Raw genomic sequence first — 19683 nt, forward strand, 5'->3', positions numbered from 1 at the left:
CTTGTCCTTGGACAGGAATGTATCTCTATGCTTTCCACCCTTTCCACTAATATCCAGTGTACTTCTGAAGATTTTGAAGGAATCCCCCAAGATCATTATGGTGACTCCCTTTTGGCCCAGGCAACCATGGTCCTCCCTTCTTTTAGAAATAGCAAGGGGCAATTAACACAAGCTTCCTCACAGACTGGATCTACTTACGCAAGAATAGGGGTGTTTGATACATTCTGACATCAATCAACTTCTATTGACTGCCTGAGAGATAGGGTCTTAATTCCTTTTATGTACCTGTTTACTGAGGATGTGCAGCAGGTACTAATAGAGGCAAGCAAGCCTGCTACTAGAAAATCATATAAGGTTTTCTAGTTGGTGACAACAACATAAGCAGCACCTGTTCAGGGCTAGTTTTTCTCTGGTTTTACAATAGTTGTGTGAATTGCTATCCTATGCCCTTTCTTATTCCTTTGTCTTGATTAATTTACTGGCCATTTCAGCATATCTGCTCATGGATTCTTCCTCTGTCATTGCAGTGCTATGTTAATATGTTTCTGTAAGGTGTTTTGAACAAGAGGCCTCCAACTAAATTGGTGATCTCCTTGGGATCTTAATTTTGTGTTAGAGAAGGTAACACTGGCTCCATTTGAACTAGCTATCCTGGCTGATTTGAGGTTCTTAACATGGAAAACAATTTTACTGATTGCTCTTATCTCTGCAAGAAGGGTTTCAAACTATTATGGTGAGTCAACCTTATCTTATCTTTCACCAAGAGAGGGTTTCTTTAAGAACTAATCCTTTTATGCCTAAAGTGGTAGCTGAGTTTATTTTCAGCCAAGCAATCCTATTTTCTTTCCAGAACCTAAAAATGAGGGGAAAGGATACTCCATACATTGGATGCCTATAGACAACTTAGGTAGTATCTTGACAGAAATAAATCTTTCAGATCTTTGGATCAATTGTGCATTTCTTCTGAAAGTAAAAAGTAGGGACAACCTTTGTCAAAACAGACTTTTCACAAATGGTTGTCTAAATCTGTTACCTTTTGTTGTACTCATCCCAGCAAAACTATTCTAGGCAGGGTCAATGCCCACTCTGGCAGGGCTTCTGTTTCATCTATGGCTTTTTGGAAAGGATTGGATTCTATAAGTATTCTAGAAGCAGGACATGGTCATCTGTACATACATTTACAAAACACTATAAGCTTGATCCCTCTCTAGCTCTAGATCAGGCTTTCCTTTCATCTCCCAAATGTAGTCATGTAGGGTAGTCTGTCCATAGCTAATACTTCTGTAGCAGTGATCAGTATGATGAACATAGCATAGATATGTAAGTAAACTTACCATAACAGTAGATGTTTGAGTGATCACTGATGCAAGCAACTACTCCCTCTCTCCCTCCCTTGCTCCCTTGATTTTCCTTGTTTCTTGGTGTGCTGTTTATGCCATGGTGTGAGTATTTATATTTTGTTCTTCCTGGCAATTTCTTTTAAGGGTTCAGCCTCCCTCTTTCTGTTAGCATGAAATCTCTGAAGGGCTTCACGCCCAATCTTGTCTTTTTAGTCAGCTCAGCTTGAGCTAACTGATGGTTTGGGAATGTGGAAGATGTTCTGAAGCTTTGGAAGCTGACTGTATTAACTTGGAAAAATCCATATAGCTAAGGCTACTGCAACAGTGATAATTTGAACATCTGCTGTTGTGATAAGTTTACTTACGCAACTGTACTTTCTGAGGCTTTCCCAAAAAATCTTCTCTGCTCCATCTCCACTCTTCTGCATTTCTGTTGAGTCCACTTACAACTTCCAAACATTTGCAAGATTACTGCTTCCTTTCTTCATATTGTCAGAACTAACTATCCTTATTCCAGCCTTCTCTCCTAGATCTCTCATCTGCTTTGTGAGAGGTACCAGCTATATAACATCCTCATCTGCTAATTCCAGATTGTATTTTTGCCCTTCCCCTTTGCCTGTTTGTACTCTGCCCCTACCCCACGCTAATATTCTTTTCTTGGTAAGATCCGCATGTGTACCTCCCTTATCCATTTTTCATGTTTAACCATTATTCCACTATCCCACCTTCCGTCTTGATTCTCATTTGTTCCATAGAATCTCTTAACCTTGCACATCTAGTCATTTCTTTTTGGATACTGCATATTCCTTTATTTCTTCAGAATCGCAACCTCTTCTTTTCCATTCCTTCTCCACAATTTGCTCCTTTTTGTGCTTCCTCAATTCTTCAATTTTGTCATTCTTCTTTTTATTCAACTGCACCCTTTTCTTTTTCATGTAACCCTCTCATCTCTTCCTCTTCCCACTCTACCGATCTTCATATTATCAGCCCCTCTTTCCTTTCAATCATTCCCTCCTTCAGGATGCAGAACTCACTGTCAGTCTTACTGCCTTTCCTCCAAACCACATATTCCTCTGGCATTCTTGGTTTCCATCAGGCTTGGGTTATCTGCCCTTACAAGGATGCTTCTAATTACTAGAAATGTCATTGGGGCCACCATTATCTTTATGATATTTTTGTGCACATCCTCTTATTTTCCTGTACGCTTCCTCAAGTTATTCTTAAGAGTATCCCCTATCATTTTCCTCACCTCCAGCACAAACATTTTTCTTTATCTGCCTCTCATCGTCATTTTTCCCTGTACCTTCTCAGCCTCTATAATACCATCTTTTCTCTGTCATGTAATAGTCTCATCAGTCCTGATGCTCTCTTAAGCTTCTCAAAGATCTCTGTCACTTCTCCCATTATTTCATCAGTCCCTTCTGCCATCAGAATATAATCAGCCAAGATAATTTAGAATTATGCCCTCTTTCCTAATATCTTCCTTCTCACTTTTGTCCCATTCCTTACATTCATTGTAAGTTTCTCCATAAACAGTAAAAAACCTTGAGAAAACAGGCATCTTAACCTTGATACCAGCTCTGTATCTAATCTCCCTAACCATCATATGCATTTACCATTGAGAAAAGAAACACATTTAGAGAGTCAAAAACTTTCTTGGGAAACCACTGAATTATGCAAGTGTATGGAGAATCTATAGTTTATATTTATTTTGGAACAGATTGATCACTTGTGGAACTCTCAATCTCTAATTTTAAATTATATAGCTCTTTCTTAGAATGCTGTAATATTGCATTCCTCACAGATCATTTACAGCATTTAATTATGATTGATTTTCCATCAATTCCTTCTCTTGAATTAGGACACTGGTTTGCATTTTATGTGATATACATTGATAAAGGCTTGTGGCCAAAACCGGTCTGTTGACTGCTTTATTACCTCTCACTTGAGTGCTGGCCTCCTTTGGCTTTGAATTTTGATTTTTTTCCTTAAACCTTATAAACAAGGTTACTCATATCCCTGTTAGTCTCCCAAACTTCTTACAGCGCATCCAAAATCCTGTAACCCCCATTATTTAAACTTAACATCAGGTGTTGTAGAAAAGTCATCTTTTATCACAGGATTTTTCTGTACTTGAATTCAAGTCATAAACTGAAGTAAAATTGCAGACTTCACATGGTTTCTTTATTTTTTGCAAGTGTGGAGGTGAGTGGGCAGCTAATGTGTCTAACTCTGCCAAATCGACAGAGTTCAGACTCCATAGTATTAGCATGACATCAGTGGGCCACACGGCGTAGTATATGTTAGTTTCTTGTGTGGTTTTATTCTAAACACTGGTTTCACAGACTGAATGTGAACTTCCTTTCATGTGAGATGTCGCCTGTGATAATGCCTTATCAGACTGGTGAGTTGCAAAGCTTAAAGGAATGTGCTGAAAAAGTGTGAAAGGCCTAATGACAGTTGTTATAAGTTATGCTCCTGTTTTAAATTTAGTAAACATCCCTTAACAGCATTTATATATTTTAGCATTTTGGTGTTTAACATGCACCAGTCTAACCACTGCTTTAGATCACCAAATAAATATGACAAATAAAATGCCATATTTAATAATAAATATAAATAATAAAACAAACGCAGTAAGGAGTATGGCGCTATACTATGCCATTGTCATTATATATGAAACGGGGCCATGAATTTTATATACCGAAAATGTGAGCCAAGTTTATTAACAATTTACCATGGTATATTTAACAGCAAAATGCATGTTATTGTCTGGTGTAACACTTTCATTTGCAATTTGCAATATTCCTGGGGATTTAGAAGGAATCCGAGCTAATGGCAGTCGGAACTGTGGAAAGAGGGTCTGTTTACATGATGAGGCATTTTGTGATTCATAGACATGTTAGCTGCAAAAAGGAAAGACCTTGTTAGCATCTAATTAGAAGTCTTTGAATCACTCTTAACTACTGCAAGTATAAATCAGCATTTTTCTGTGGTAGTTAATACTGGCGGCTCATGCTTTGCATTGGCACAGGCACCCCCCATTCAGTCTCCCATATGCATACACATATTCAAAAACACACACACACACACACACACACACACACACACACACACACACACACACACACACACACACACACACACACACACACACACACACACACACACACACACACACACACACACACACACACACACACAAACTAATATTCCTCTTACCTGCCCCTGAGTTGGCAGAACCTTCTCAATGTCTCTTTGTATTGTTTTGCCCTGCTTTCATAAATAATATTCTTACAGTAAGTAAATAATGATAGACATTACATTTACATTCTTCTTAGCATGTATAGAGTGCACAGTGATGCTAGACCTGTTGCTCTGTTAACTTTTTAATTGAATCCCAGTAATAGTTTAAACATTCATCCTGGTTTCATCAAGTGTTTCTCATGGCTTTATACTGAAGTCTCCCCCCCAACACAGACCCACTCCTGCTGTTGACTCTTATAGGTACTCATTCTCTCGTAACTCATGAACTGGTTAATTCATCTCATCATGCCAGACATTAGTGTTACATACTTTTTATGTAAAATAACACTCACTGCACTAACTGGTTAGTTAGTTAGTGTAGTGGATTAATATTCTGCTCCCTGTATGAAGGGTGCAGGGTTAGGTAATATTTTCAAGTATCTCTGGTGACTAGTGGATGTGCAGATGACTTGTATCCTGTGTGGGAGGTGGGAGGGTCTAGAGTTTGAATCTTGTTTAGTGATTTTAGGACATACTTTGTAGAGTATCTTTAGTATGCAGTGTCTACCAATCTAGGTCATTTTTCGTCTTTTCTTTTTTAGCTGCCTGTAAGGTGTCTAGTGCTCCCCCTGACCCATGTCAAATTTCTTCTTTTGTTTTGTAAGTGTATTTAAGACACGGAATGAAGAGAATCATGGTGCCTGGTGTTCCCCAACTCCTCCAATATTGCTGGATTTGCTCATTGGTCTGTGTGAGTGTGAAGGGGTGACCCCCTCCACACACACACACACACACACACACACACACACACACACACACACACACACACACACACACTCAAACACACATATATATGCACACACACTCAGCCATACCAACACACACACACGTATCCTATCTATCCCATAACTAACCACCTTACTCCACTCCCAGGAAGGCACACACTCATATATAAGTTCACTGTGCAGGTCTACACAGACAGACACACACACACACACACACACACACACACACACACACACACACACACACACACACACGCACACACACAACTACCTGTCTGCTAAATCCTCAGGCACTTACGTATTCCGTAATGGATGAACACAAGGTTTGACAAGAGCAGCTGTGAGCAGCCATTTTGCTCTATGCAGTTGCATAAATGCCTTATGCAAGCATTTCATGGGGAGAGGACAAGGCTCATTAGCATTTGCCTTTTCCTTGGATTAAATGGTTGATGTACCATTATAACCTTACATTTTTTCACAGTGTATACACACTGCTTTATATACCATGTGTATCCCATAACTAACCTTCTTACTGCAACCTCCCAGGAAAGCACACGCTCATATAGTGACTCACCATGCAGCCCTACACACTCACATCTCCCCTATCTATCCCAAATCTAACCACCCTACTGCCACATTAGCATTTAGTACAATGGCAGAGAAAAGGCACTGTGGCGCTGCACATCTTCATGCTAAAGCACCATGGTAGGGTTGTCTCAGACATACCTCACAGTAACCTTTCTGAATCAGGCTCGTAGTAATTTTTTTCAGTCTATTTCATGTAACACCTGTCCTATTTCACATTCACACTGCAATTATTTTATTAAACCCTAAAGAAAAGATTGCATTTACCATATGACATGGTGGATAAAGCAGTGTGAATATATCATCAATGAATGCAAGGTTATAATGGCTGTACATCAACCATTAAATCCAATACATTTCTAATTATAAGAACTATGAGGAAAGGTTTGATTTTGTAGCTGAAATCCTGTTCCTTTGGCACTTCTTACTGTTTTGTTCTTAGTGCCACAGTGGGTTTATACCATCTGATCACATTTGTTGGAACTGTACTTTTAGCAGTGGCTACTGTTTATTTTTGTCAGCAGTGTTTGTATCCCCTTGTATGTGAACAAAATGTAACAGTTAACTCTTTAATGCCTTAAATAAAATGTTAGAAACTTTGTTCACATTTTTTTATTTCATTTTGCTTTGACTCCAAGAGAGATGCACCTGTCCTCTCTTAGGAGCAACAAAAGTAGAAATACTACATTTCATTTTTGATTTCTTTTTTGCTTTTGAATCATAAAGACAAATGTTTTCTCTTGTAATGTCAGAGTTCATACAGTTACAAACAATATCTCACAATTTACGATTAAGAGACAGACCTTAGAGTCAGTTGAGAATTTCCACTATCCTGGTATTCACCATTTTATAGCAGAAAAAACAGACAGTGTGGTACAGCACAGCATCTAATATGTTAGTGCCAGAGACAGTAGTTTCCATAGAAAATGCCAATAAATCTTCAACTTAGACTACCTGAGTACTGGAAAAACATGGGATTCCCTACAACCTGCATTCCTTCTCATAATCACTATTTGTAATGTAATCATCTTGCTTTATTGACTGTTCTGTACCTAAAGTATGTTTTAAGTTTTGCACACACACACACACACACACACACACGTATATATATATATATATATATATATATATATATATATATATATGTGTGTGTGTGTGTGTGTCTGTGTGTGTGTGTGTGTGTGGGGGGGGGTGCATACATATGTTCACTCTAGGAATTTATAATGAAATCACGGCAGTGCTAGAAATGTAAAAGCCATGGGTAAAATTGATGGATTTTTCCTCATGAAAATCGAATCTCATTTTTATGTGAAGTGTAAATCACTGTTGATGGTCAGTGCCATTGTTAGAAAACTGCAGTGGCATATCTTCACAGCGTTGTCATAACTGGCACCTAATACTAGTCTGCAGTTGTTTTATCATCCCAAACCTTCTTTAGGAATGTTAACCTGAGACCTACTGATATTATGTGAAAGTCTATGCAAGTACCACTAATGACGTCACCAGAAAATTTTTATCAGCTGAGAAGACCTCTAAAGTTGCATCATTGTTTTCTGAGAGATCAGTATCACCAGGATTAAGGCTACAAGGTCTTGACACATCTCCTTACCAGAAATTTGAGACTCATCATTTTGAGTCCTACAAATGTATTTTTTGACTGGATAAATGCAGCAAACCTCAAATACTCACTGATGTGCCACTGAATTATTTTCTAGGTTGGGGTGTGAATTCACTCAGTGTTCTGCTTACTGCATATATATACAATCTCCAAGGCTGCTACACAGTGGAGTAAGAAGAATATTTTGAGGTACTGCAACCTCAAACTTAGTATCTATCTATCTATCTATCTATCTATCTATCTATCTATCTATCTATCTGTATGGGTCTACTTCTAATGACCGAAACGCCGATTCGCCGACAGGAAAATAACCGACAGCACACAAACCCGACAACGCGAAACACCGAACACCATAACACCGACACACTACACGTAAACAACACAGTACACTACAACACATATCCACTAGCCCTAACCCAAACCCTAACCCTAAGGTCCGACACTACGCACACTCTCTCTACCTGCAACCTAACCCTAACTCACTTACACACCCCAAACCCCAAGCTCCGACACTACCGCACACTCTCCCTACCTGCACCCTAACCCTAACTCACTTACACACCCCAAACCCCAAGCTCCGACACTACGCACACTCTCCCTACCTGCACCCTAACCCTAACTCACTTACACACCCCAAACCCCAAGCTCCGACACTACCGCACACTCTCCCTACCTGCACCCTAACCCTAACTCACTTACACACCCCGAACCCCAAACTCCGACACTACCGCACACTCACCTATCACACACCCTAACCCTACATCCCTGAGTATTGCACACTTACCTGTCCGCTCCCTACTCCTAAATCCCTCACTATCACATACTTACCAGGTCGCGCTTACACATTCCCCTTGTCGGTCTTCCGTCTGTCGGGATTCGAGCGTGTCGGTCAACTGCGTTGTCGGTAGTTTCATGTCGGTTATTTCCCTGTCGGCGAATCGGCGTTTCGGTCATTAGAAGGAGACCCATCTGTATACATATATAGAAATCTATGTACACACACACACACACACACACACACACACACACACACACACACACACACACACACACACACGCACACACACACGCATGCACACAACTGACAAGGAGTGCAATACTGAATAAATATGTAGCCATAATTAAGTTTGTTTAATTTAAAATGTTCATGTAAATTGTGTATTGATTAAAAAGGCCATACTTTCTTACAGGAAAAAACCCAATCAAAAATATAAAACTTTTTTTTGGGTACTTACCATCAATTTCCAGGTATATTTGAATTATTTTATCTGCATTCTGTGTGTCTCTGGACTTTCCTTTTACCTTAAAAAGGACAGTATTTCTATACAAATTAAAAATATCTCTTTTGGGTAGGTATGATTTTGTTACATATGCTTCTACTTTCTGTAGAAATAAGTCACTGATTCAATAATAGAAAATGAGGAAATAAAACTGTCTGCATTGATCAGAGGGGATGGAGCCCTGACTGATGTAAGAGACAGAGTTCATTTAGTGGGCATGTTTCTTGAGGAGTTGGCTGACAAGGGAGGAATGAGAAGCATTTTGGTGGGTCACCCATGCTGGGGGAAGTGAAGGGAAGGATGTTTTGTTAGGGTTACAACCAGCAGTAGTGATAAAGGACTTCAGCCCCACATTAAATCTTGGACATAGAGCCACACTGACATCAGTGTAGTTTAGGAAATGAGTGGGAGGAAGGTGTGGAATAAACAAAAAAAATCTATACCATCCAAAGATGGCAGCGCTGTTCAGTGCAAATCTCACCCATACTGGCAGAATGGTTTTAGCCAGCCAACAGGGGGTGGGGTGGGGGAACAGACAGATGATAAGGTGGTGATAGTCTCATCAAGGAGAGCTAGTAAATGAAAAAGAAAGAGAGAACACATTTGCAAAATAGATCATGCAGATGCAGTTATTATGAAATATTTTATGGTAGTAGAAAAGTTTCTTTCTTTAGTAATGTTACTTTAGAATTGTTGTTACATAGCTTGAAACAGTTAATATATTTATTTTTCATCAGTTATTGCTGTGACTTAATGTGATGAAAGATAAATTGTCTTTAATTCAGATGTAATTAATTTAGTAAGATATATCTGTTAGTGTGAAAATGTAAAAACAAGGCCAGAAAAGGCCTGAGCAAACGAATCAGCTTAAGACTATATTTACTTCTTTCACAGCTTTGAAAAATAAACTGCAACATTAGAAGATAATTGAATCTTCCATCTTCCTGTACACTTGAAGTCATAGACCTCAGGGTTCTTGTACAGTGCATTATTCTGCAATATTGAATTTTACTTCATGCAGGTTCCAAACCGGGAGCTGTATTGGTAAAGTCATCTTTAAGTAAATGCTGTAGAGAAATTAAACAAAAATAGTCATTTCAATAAGCAAGTACTGCTAAGAACTGCAGAAATAAAACATTCATAACCCCCTAGATCTCTCAGGAAAGGAAATTGAAGGTTTCTGTTAAGTTGGATAATGTATTGGTGAGCTGTCCTTGCAAATTAATTGTTTGCTTTAAGGAATATTAATGCAGAAAAAAATGAAGTACCAGTGATTATCGTATTATGTTTAAAAAATATCCTGCATTATTGCTGCTGTAAACATATTTTGACAGTGCCCTACCATGACGGTGCCCCCTTATGTAACCCTTGCAAAGGCACACGGTGGCATTCCATTTCTTTCCTTTTTTCTTGTATTTTCCTCTTGCTTCTATTCTATCTTACCTAGCTTTTTTTTTCTTGTTTTGGAAATGTTATGCTCCTTATCCAGTTCTGTCTTTTTCTATAATTGTCAATACATTTTATGATGGCATCAGTATTTTTGACATATTGTCAATTTCATTAAGTATTTTTGTTAGTGTAGCTGCATTTTAAGATGCTTGACAGTCTGTAAAAGTGCAGTGTCAAATATTATTTAATGAAAATACCTGATAATTGCAATCAAAGCAGTTCTTAGTGTTGTGTACATTATAGGTGTAATGTAGGGATATAGTCCATAGCCCATCAATGGCTATTTCTTAAAGCCTGTTTGAACACTCTGAGTTGGTTGAATACAGCTTTGGAGCTTGAATGCTTTTGAGCCCTCTTACAGCTTTTATGCAGTGGGATCCTCGGTCACCCCATTCATACCTCTCAGCTGTGCATATTTTTGCCTCAGATATTGTATCTTTCCCACATAAAATGTATGTTTTTCTGGCAAATTATTAAGGAATGAAGTCACTAAATAATGACATATATTTGAGTTTCAGACTTCATATCCTTCAGAAAATTGCATGCTAACAGAAATACTATTATTCTAGCAAGTTTCTAAGTTTAAAGAGGAAATTTAAAATCAGTCTCTGTTTTTGGGCCTTTGTCCCCCTCCCCCATCATTTTAGGCTTTGCCCAGATTTTTTGCACTATGAGGTTGAGAGGTATGACCCCATTTTATTTTAACTAACTCCAAGCAAGAAAGCCTCACAGAATGTTTTAATTTCAGAAATCTGAACGCTCTGTTTGATCGGCTGGCTTTGATCAAATGTGGTTTGGAGAAGCAGTTTATAACCATACAAGTGAATACTGCAGTAAATTACCAGATTCAGTCTGTACCTGGAATGCAACACAGGATTAATGTGGAGTTTTAATGTCTGCTCACTGTGCGTTATGCCTGAAGGTGATCCTTATCACTTTTGCGATGAAGATATAGTGGGTTAAAACAAGTTTGACTAGACAGACTTCATTGTTTTTCTCTTGTGATTTTACTCTGACTTGCATGTCAGTATGCTGTAGTTTGTAATCTTGTCTAAGTTTGTGCAACAACACTACAGAGTACCTGTTTGATGTAAATCTTCTCATGCCATAATAATACAGTCACCTGAAGCTGCATACAGAAACAATCTATTTTTAATGTGTTGCATTTCTCCTGATGAAACATGACAAATAATAAATACTTAGCTACAAACAGAATTAGCTATTAAAACAAAATCAGAACATTCCTGTGACACTTGTTTAATTATGCAAGACTGTATTCCATTTTATCTTATCCAGAGATATGTACTCATATGGGACTGAACAAGTGTTCCCCAAAATTTACTTGGGACCAAAGCCAAACTTGGCCCATGGCCTCACCAGCTATTTAGTCATTTAAGATCAATTAATTAAAACATATTCATAAAGTGCATTTGGAAAGGATTCAACTCTCATGGCATCACTGATTTTTATCCCATTGAAGGTATGAGATAAGGTTCCTTCCACACTGCTGATGAAATGTTATTAATGAGGGGGATAATATGGAAATATTTATAAGATAATAGCTAAAATCAGATATTACAAAAGCAAAAAGAACGAAAGATAATTTAAAAAAAAAAAAGTTTACAATAAGCAGTTAAATTAATCCACAATTGTACAAAAGTACTCAGGTGTATTGCAGGTGGCAGGGATGTAGTCAGAGTTATGTCACTAGTAAGAGATTCCAACTTCTACTATTGTATTTAGTGAGATAGAGAATCACCTGCTGTGTTGTTTGCCTTTTTTGATTTTTTTTTGAGTTTACAAGATGGGCAATAGTGAGTTGAGGAATTATAAGGTAGTTTTTGAAATTCGAGCCTTGTTTTAGGTGTGTTAACTAACTTGATGTTGTTGTTAATGTGCTGATCAAGGAGGAGAGTATTGTCAATGGTATTCCTAAAAGTTTTTGTAGTGAGATCAGGTGAGATGAGAGTACCATTATTTGAGTAAATGGTAAAAATTAAAAGGAGAAACCGTTTAGAAAACCATGTTTCTACAGTATTAAAAGTATTTTTGGGTCAGTGAGATCAGTTCTGTAGAGGATGGTGCTGAGCAGATAAGGAATCATCATCATGCATATTTATTGCATGCAGGTTGCTGATTGCAGTCTGTCGATAAGAAAGAGAGAGAAGAGAGAAGAGACCAAGAATGGAGCCTGGGGGAACGGGAACTCCGATGGAAATGATGGAGATGATGAGATATTTATGGTTTTCCTGTGTGCTGTGTGTCTTGTGTTAATAAGAAGAAAACCAATTATTATTGGCGAATTTATCAGAGGAGAGATCAAGAAGAGAGAGAGTGTTGACCATAGTCGAAAGTTTTGAGCTTTAGAGAGAGAGAAGAGAGAGAGAGTATTGAGTGTTGTTGTGTTTTTTGTTGATTGGATAGTTCTGTTTATAAGTAAGGATATAGGGTATGCATTTTCTTTTTGTCAGCATTAATAGTGTTCCAATCTATATTAACGCCACCAAGAATTATGGGTTGATTTTGAAAAGTATTGCTACTCCCACCTTGATGTCTCCATCTTGTAGGATTAACTAGTTTAGTTAAAAGGTTGCTCTTTTAGAATGTGAATTATTTAGTAATCTGAGAAGTGAGGAGGAAGGAGATGTGGTCAAATTTAAATGTAGTCTCCTCTTGAAGTAGTACTTGTTTATATCAGGTAAACACTGGTGTCTTTAAACAACATATAAAACTAATATAAAACTGATAATTGCTTTTTTTAGTCTTGCTGTTGCCCTTGGTTCTGTTCTAGTACTGTGTGTCTTAGACTGTTACAGAAATCTCTGGAAATTTACATTCTTCTGCAGTGTAAAACTGTTTATTGATGAGAATCATACTCCCTGGAATATAATAGAATGCTCGTCAAACTCTTGATTCAGCTGTTGCCATTAGAATGCTAATCAGGATTTTTATACTCAGTAAAATAGCTGTTCTTTTTATGTAGGCAGGATACATGTCTGGCATGCTTCTACCTGTGGCAGTTGGAATAGCTGGAGCGCTACTCATCCTTGGAGCTTTATATAGCATTAAAGTGGTGAGCCGTAAGAGGAGGAATGGTTTCAAAAGGAATAAAAGAAAGGTAAGCAGACACAGCTTAAAGAACAGTTGGAGGATACCTGTTGTGTATTGATGTGTTAGAGCCTAGTGCATCTAAATATCTGAATTTGAGTAGTCAACCTATTTGTTTGCTACCACACAGTTATATTCTGATTATTTAGTGTTTTGTGGCATACTAGAAAATGAAATATGATTCACCATGCTATGTCTAGCTAAAAGTTCAAAACGAAATAACTAGTTTTTAAATGTACTATTTGAGGAACCAGCTTACTGATACATTAGAGGGCTATCATTGCATCCTGTAGTATTCTGTCATCTCTGTAAATAAATCATTTTCTTACTACCGTTCTCCCACCTATGTAACTTCTCACCACTGATTACATTCTGTGTAGCTCTTCATTTCAACTGCTCCTTTGTGAAACTAAACTCATCTTTGTCGTGGTCCCTTGGAATACTCACCCTGCAAATGCTGGCTTTTTGTTCACTTAGACATTGTAAGGTTACATTACAAAATTGACCCAGTGTTGTCCATCACAATCTGTCTAAACCTTGATGAAGCAGTTATTTCTAAAATTGCTTTCTATCAAGAGCCAGGTTAATGCCATTTCAATCCCTTGTTATGTTGTCTAGGGGAAGTGTTTGTGTCATCTTTTCTCTTCTGGTAAATGTTAGTCAACTCTGAGTTCTATGCTGTGTGATTCTGTTTAAAATCTTTCAACTCTGTTTGCAACCATCAACTAATCTGTGGCTCATTCATCCATGACTTTTCATTTTCTGATGTTAACCCCTACCTATGTGGAGCCATATTATATTTTTATCATGCTATGTCAGTGATTCACGCAGTTTATGTTTGGAAGCATTTCTGTAGAATTTATCCATTTTTCCCCTCTTGCATTTACTTTCCATTTTTATTTATTTATTTACACTTTGTTGATTGGATTAGTCCCACTAACACAATAGATTATTTTTAGGGGATATCCAAGGTGGTATTCATTATTCATACTAACTAGGGAAAATTTGGCAGGGGCACCAGGGAACTTCCCCTTATTGTCATTGTTGTGAGTGGGACCATTTTGCATGAGCACTTCCTGTTTCCATTCCAGGCACAAAGGTGGCCCAGAGAAACAGGGAGGCAGATGGAAAGTAAAGGAGATAATGGATTGGTGAGAGAAATTGAGGAGAAAGCCAATTTTGAGACAAAAGAATGGGTGCAGGATTAGTAAGAGTTGTTTCAAAGAAATCTGTTTGATGGAGATGAGTCAGGAAATGGATGTATAATTACAACCCTCTAGTTTGGAGGGTTGTAGAAGGGTTTACTTAAAGAAATGGTGATGCAGAGTAAGCCAGAAAATAAAGGAGACACTTCCTGGTGAGGGGGGATTATGGAGAAAATATGAAAAGATGATGCAGAGACAATCCTAAAGAATAGCGGTGAGCTGGAAAAGAAAACATTAAGTAGAGAAAGTAAAAGAAAGCAAAAGGGGAGTAGCAGAAAAGAAAAAAAGCAGAAAAAAATGAAAAATGGGAAGTACGTGTTAAGGATTTAAAGTAAAGAAGACAAAGAAATAGACAGGTATGAAGCGCGGGACAATTTAATAGCTCCTTTGGCTGTAAATGCACATGAGGTAAGAACATTTATTCTTATTAACAAAGAGACAATTTGTGACATTATATTTGGGACTGTTTTTTCAGCAGAAAATTTTCTTGGAGAATACAATCAAAAGAAAAACTGTAATCCCACTGAATCATTATATCAAAAAAGCAATTAACAGGGAAACAAAATAGAACATTCATGTACAAATGTATAAATTTAACAAAATTGGACATTTATGGATAGATTATAAAAATGAAAATAAGAATAAAGAAAAAGAAAAAGAATTAGTAAAATGAACAAAGAGAAGAAATGTTAGAAGCAGTAGAAATAGAGAAAATTAGATGAGATAAGGCTCTGAAATAAGTGTTGAAAAATACATAAATTAGTAGATAGTGAAAAAAAAATAATTCTATTGGTAAAAGGGTAAAGACAGAAAAGGAAAATTTAAAGGGATAAGTACAAAAGAAAAAAAAAAAGAAAAGAATTGGATGAATAAGAATATATACAGTCAGTGATTAGAGATTGATATAATAGTTAAGGTGTTTGACTCACAGACTCAAGGCATAGTGTTTGATTGTTACCTTTGGGAGAAAAATTGGCTAGGCTTAGAATGTTCCATTAAGCCAGTAATTAGCTGTGAACTTATAAAGGCATGAATTTTAGGAAAAGAGAAAAATAAAAAAAAAATTAGAGTGCTTTCTGTAAATGTGAATATTATTAAGAATGTAGTAAGAAGAATAGGAATTTTGGAATGCTGTAATACATGTGATGTAGATTTAATTATGATAGAAGTCACAAGATTTTTAACAAATGAAAGATTGGAAACAGGAAAAACTATAGGGAGGAAAGATAACCTGGAATTTGGGAACTGAGAGATGCTCTGGAATAGCCGCATTTTATAGATTTAAAATGAAAAGAACAAGTATATAGAATTATAACATTATATGCTATGCTAATTGTAAAGAAAGAGAATGCTTATTTAATCAGATTTTAGACTATGTAGTGATAAATATGAATATTATAATAACAGGAGACTTTAACTGTGATTTAAGAGGCAAGAGTAAAAAGAAAGGAGATGGTATAAGAAAAATGCTAGAAGTTATAAGATGTGGTAAGTTACATTTTTTTTTAAATATGAATATTATAATAACAGGAGACTTTAACTGTGATTTAAGAGGCAAGAGTAAAAAGAAAGGAAATGGTATAAGAAAAATGCTAGAAGTTATAAGATGTGGTAAGTTACATTTTTGGGACAAAAATTCATGGACTTACAAAAGGGGTATGTATAAAACTGCAATACATTATTTTATATTATCAGAAGGTTTAGTTATAGGAGAAGGGGAGGCAGTTGAAACAGGGTCTATATCACATAGTCGAAGTCTTATAACTTCGAACACGTAATGATCGAACCATTATGTTCGAAGTTACAAAACTTCGACTATGGATAAAAAAAACAATGGAAAACAAAATAAACTGTTTTAAGCAGGGAGGCAAGCACCCCTGCACCCCCCAGGTGGGGGGCTCCGCACCCCACATCGGCCTGCTACTTAAATATACCAACTGTGAGATTGCACCCCATTAAACAAAATGGAAACTTCCGCTTATGGAGATTTCCATTCAAACGCTCAAACATTTACAAATTCGAAGTTATGGTCTCGACCATAGGAGGTTTGAACTTGTAAAAGTTTGACTACATGATAGGAACCCATTGAAACAGGATTTTTAGATCATCTTTTAATATAGCTATAAAGGAAAACAAAAATATATAAAATAGGCAAACAAATAAAAAGGATAAATGAGAAAGCATGAAATGAAGGAAAGAAATTAGTACCATAGTTATGGAAAGATCATATTACTATGATAACATTTTGTAAAGATTGGTCTGAATGATGGATTGTATTTAAGGAAAAATACAAACTTTTTTTATAGTGGCAATATGATGTCAGAAAAGTAGAGAAAGAAAAATATAAAAGAACATATAATGATGCACTGGAAGATTTAGTACATAAGGATAGAAAATACTTTGACAAAGAAAAATAATTATATAAAAGAAATCAAGAAAAATACAAGAATTATTATATAAGCAAAGATGTTTTTTGCAAGGAGCAAATTAGTAAAGGAAGATGGTAGAGTAATGAGAGAAATAAAATAGCTAAAAAGGAGAAATAATAAAAAACTCAGGAAAAGATAGTGTAGTACAATATGTACAAGAAACGTTTAAAGAAAAAAGAAGGTATGAAAAAAACATGAAAAGTAAAAAGTTTACAGAAAAAGAGAATAAGGAGTTGGAAAAGAGATTTCTTTATATGAGCTAGATAAAGTATTAAGACAGGTAAGTATAGATTTTGCTACAGGACTGGCTGGAATCAGGTATGAAATGTATAAAAATTTAAGGGATTGGCAAAAATATATGTTTTAAATATTTTGAATGAATGGTTAAATGAAGGTTTTGTGTTTAAAGAATTATGTAGTGGAATATTTAAATTCATGGAGGAAGGAAGATAGGAAACAAAAACTGCAGAATGATAGTATTGAATAATAATGATTATAAAATCTTTTTGAAAATAATACAAAAGAGTTTTGAAATTAAAATGGAAAGTATTATGGAGGATAGTATGTATAGCATAAAGGGGAAAGGTTGTCAAGAATGATTAATGATAGTTAGAGAAACTGTGGATGATGTTATGAATAGAAAAGAAGCAAACATCATAATTTAATAAGGCATTTGATACAATTGGACATGAACTTATGGGAAATAATGAAAGAATATAAAGCGTGAAAGTTAGGAAATTATGTATGTCAGCTTGTAGCGATAATAAAGTAAAAATACTTGTAAATGGCTGGTTAAGTCAAGAAGTGCATATGAAGAGTGATATATGACATGGATGCCCAATGAGTTGTATACTTTTTGGGTTAGTTATAAATATGATAGTATGTGAAATAAATTACAGATGAAGGAGGTGAGGTATATAACACCTGAAGGATTAAGAATCCCATTTCTGTTAAGATATGCAGATGACATTATAATATTTGCAAAAAAAAGCAAAAACAAAATTTGGATAAAAGAAGTAATGATTTGCACAAATTAGTGTCTAGAGGTGATATTTTATGGCTTTAAAGAGAAAAGTAAAGGTTTAAGTGATGTAGTAAAGATGGGTTCCTTTAAATCTTAAAATCCTAAAACCTCAAAATTTATAAGGTCAAATCCATATGATCAAAGTTTCAGAATTTCAAAATTCTGAACAGAGATTTGCATACAGTGTGGAATGGGAGATTTCCTTTTTCCTCACTGTAGTGCGATCTCGGAGTTGGTATATTTCAGTAGTGGGGGTGTGAGGGGTGCAGGGGGGCTTGCTCCCATGCAGAAATATTTAAATTGTTGTTTTTCTTGGATTTGTTTCGGAATTTTGATATTCTGAAACATCGATCATATGGTCTCTATCATATGACATTCGATGATTCGGAATTTTGAGATTCCGAAGTGACTCCAGTAAAGATAAGGGGGTCTGTATTTTACAATGAATGAATGAATGAACAAAATTTCTTTATTATATACTAAATTTGGGAATAAAGATGTAAGTAGATTTCAATGAAAAAAAAATAGAAGAAATAAAATGGACTGTCTTCTGAAGAACATATAAATTATCATTCAGAAAAAAGGCTTATTTGATAAATTCAGCACTGCTGGGAAAATAGCATAATTAGCAAGAGCATTTATGTTGCCAACAGTAGTAGGAAAGGACTTATTACAGATCTTTTTTTTTATTTGTAGAGGATTAAATCCAGTAAAAAGAGGAGTTTTGTATGTAATTAGAGAGGAAAAACTTTGGGGTTAATTAACCCATTGTTATATGCTGCTTCATTAAATTTGTACAAAGTGTTAAAGTGGATAAATGAAAAAGATAAGAGATTAGTAGTAACATTGTATAAACAGTGCTTTTTTCAGGATAGTATGCTGCCCTGTTTCTTTAAAAAAAAAAAAAACTTTCTTTTTTAAGGGCATTCTTCTTTAAGAACGCCCTTTGCACCAGGTAGCACAGACGCAGAAGACTTTCCGCGTCTGTGCGACCAATAGTTTACATCTTCCTGGTCCGTACATGTGGAATTTAAATTCCTGAAGATGTTTGGACTGTGGACCGTGACTGGGCTACAGGTGAGTGGTCGATTTAGTTAACCCTGTGAGAGCTGTCATTTTACTTTTCAGAATGCCTAACTGAAGCTTCAGATTTGGTAGAATCTTTTAGAGTAGTCTGGAAGAGTTTGAGGCTCGGTAAAACTGGATGAACTGCATGGGTTGCCTTTTTGATTCAGAAAAGTACATCTGTAAAGTTAGCCTTTTAAATCACTGTAAAAAAGTACAGTAGTTCTCAAAACTAAGTCAAATATTTCCTATGTTTGAGTTTGAAGTCCTTTAACAATTAAAGGATCACCTTTCAGAACACTTCTGTGTGTTCATATGTTAAAGCAGAATATGTGTACTGAACATCTTTACAGGAATTTTCAAATTGTATTTATCCGATTGCTCTGCAATTACAAATGTGTTTTTTGCTGGATCTTTAACTTAGTAGTTGGTATTTTTAATTAATGTTTTAAAACTGCAAACTTATCTGTGTAACTCATCTTGGCAAATTTGAATAATTTGCAGTCACTACTTAAGAGGCCAGATCAGCCTGCAGGAACTAGCAGAATT

General features: G+C 36.2%; 1 long non-coding RNA gene across 1 annotated transcript in view; it reads left to right on the plus strand.

Moving 5' to 3' along the window:
• Positions 1-19683, plus strand: part of LOC122804514 — a 226454-nt gene that overhangs the window by 140397 nt on the left and 66374 nt on the right. The window contains exon 2 of the long non-coding RNA XR_006365225.1: positions 13287-13421. This is a non-coding gene — a long non-coding RNA (uncharacterized LOC122804514). The remainder of the gene's footprint in view (positions 1-13286; positions 13422-19683) is intronic.

This window comes from Protopterus annectens, chromosome 6.part0 (genome assembly GCF_019279795.1).
Source record: "Protopterus annectens isolate FY-2018-M chromosome 6.part0, PAN1.0, whole genome shotgun sequence".
Classification (NCBI taxonomy): Eukaryota; Metazoa; Chordata; order Ceratodontiformes; family Protopteridae; genus Protopterus; species Protopterus annectens.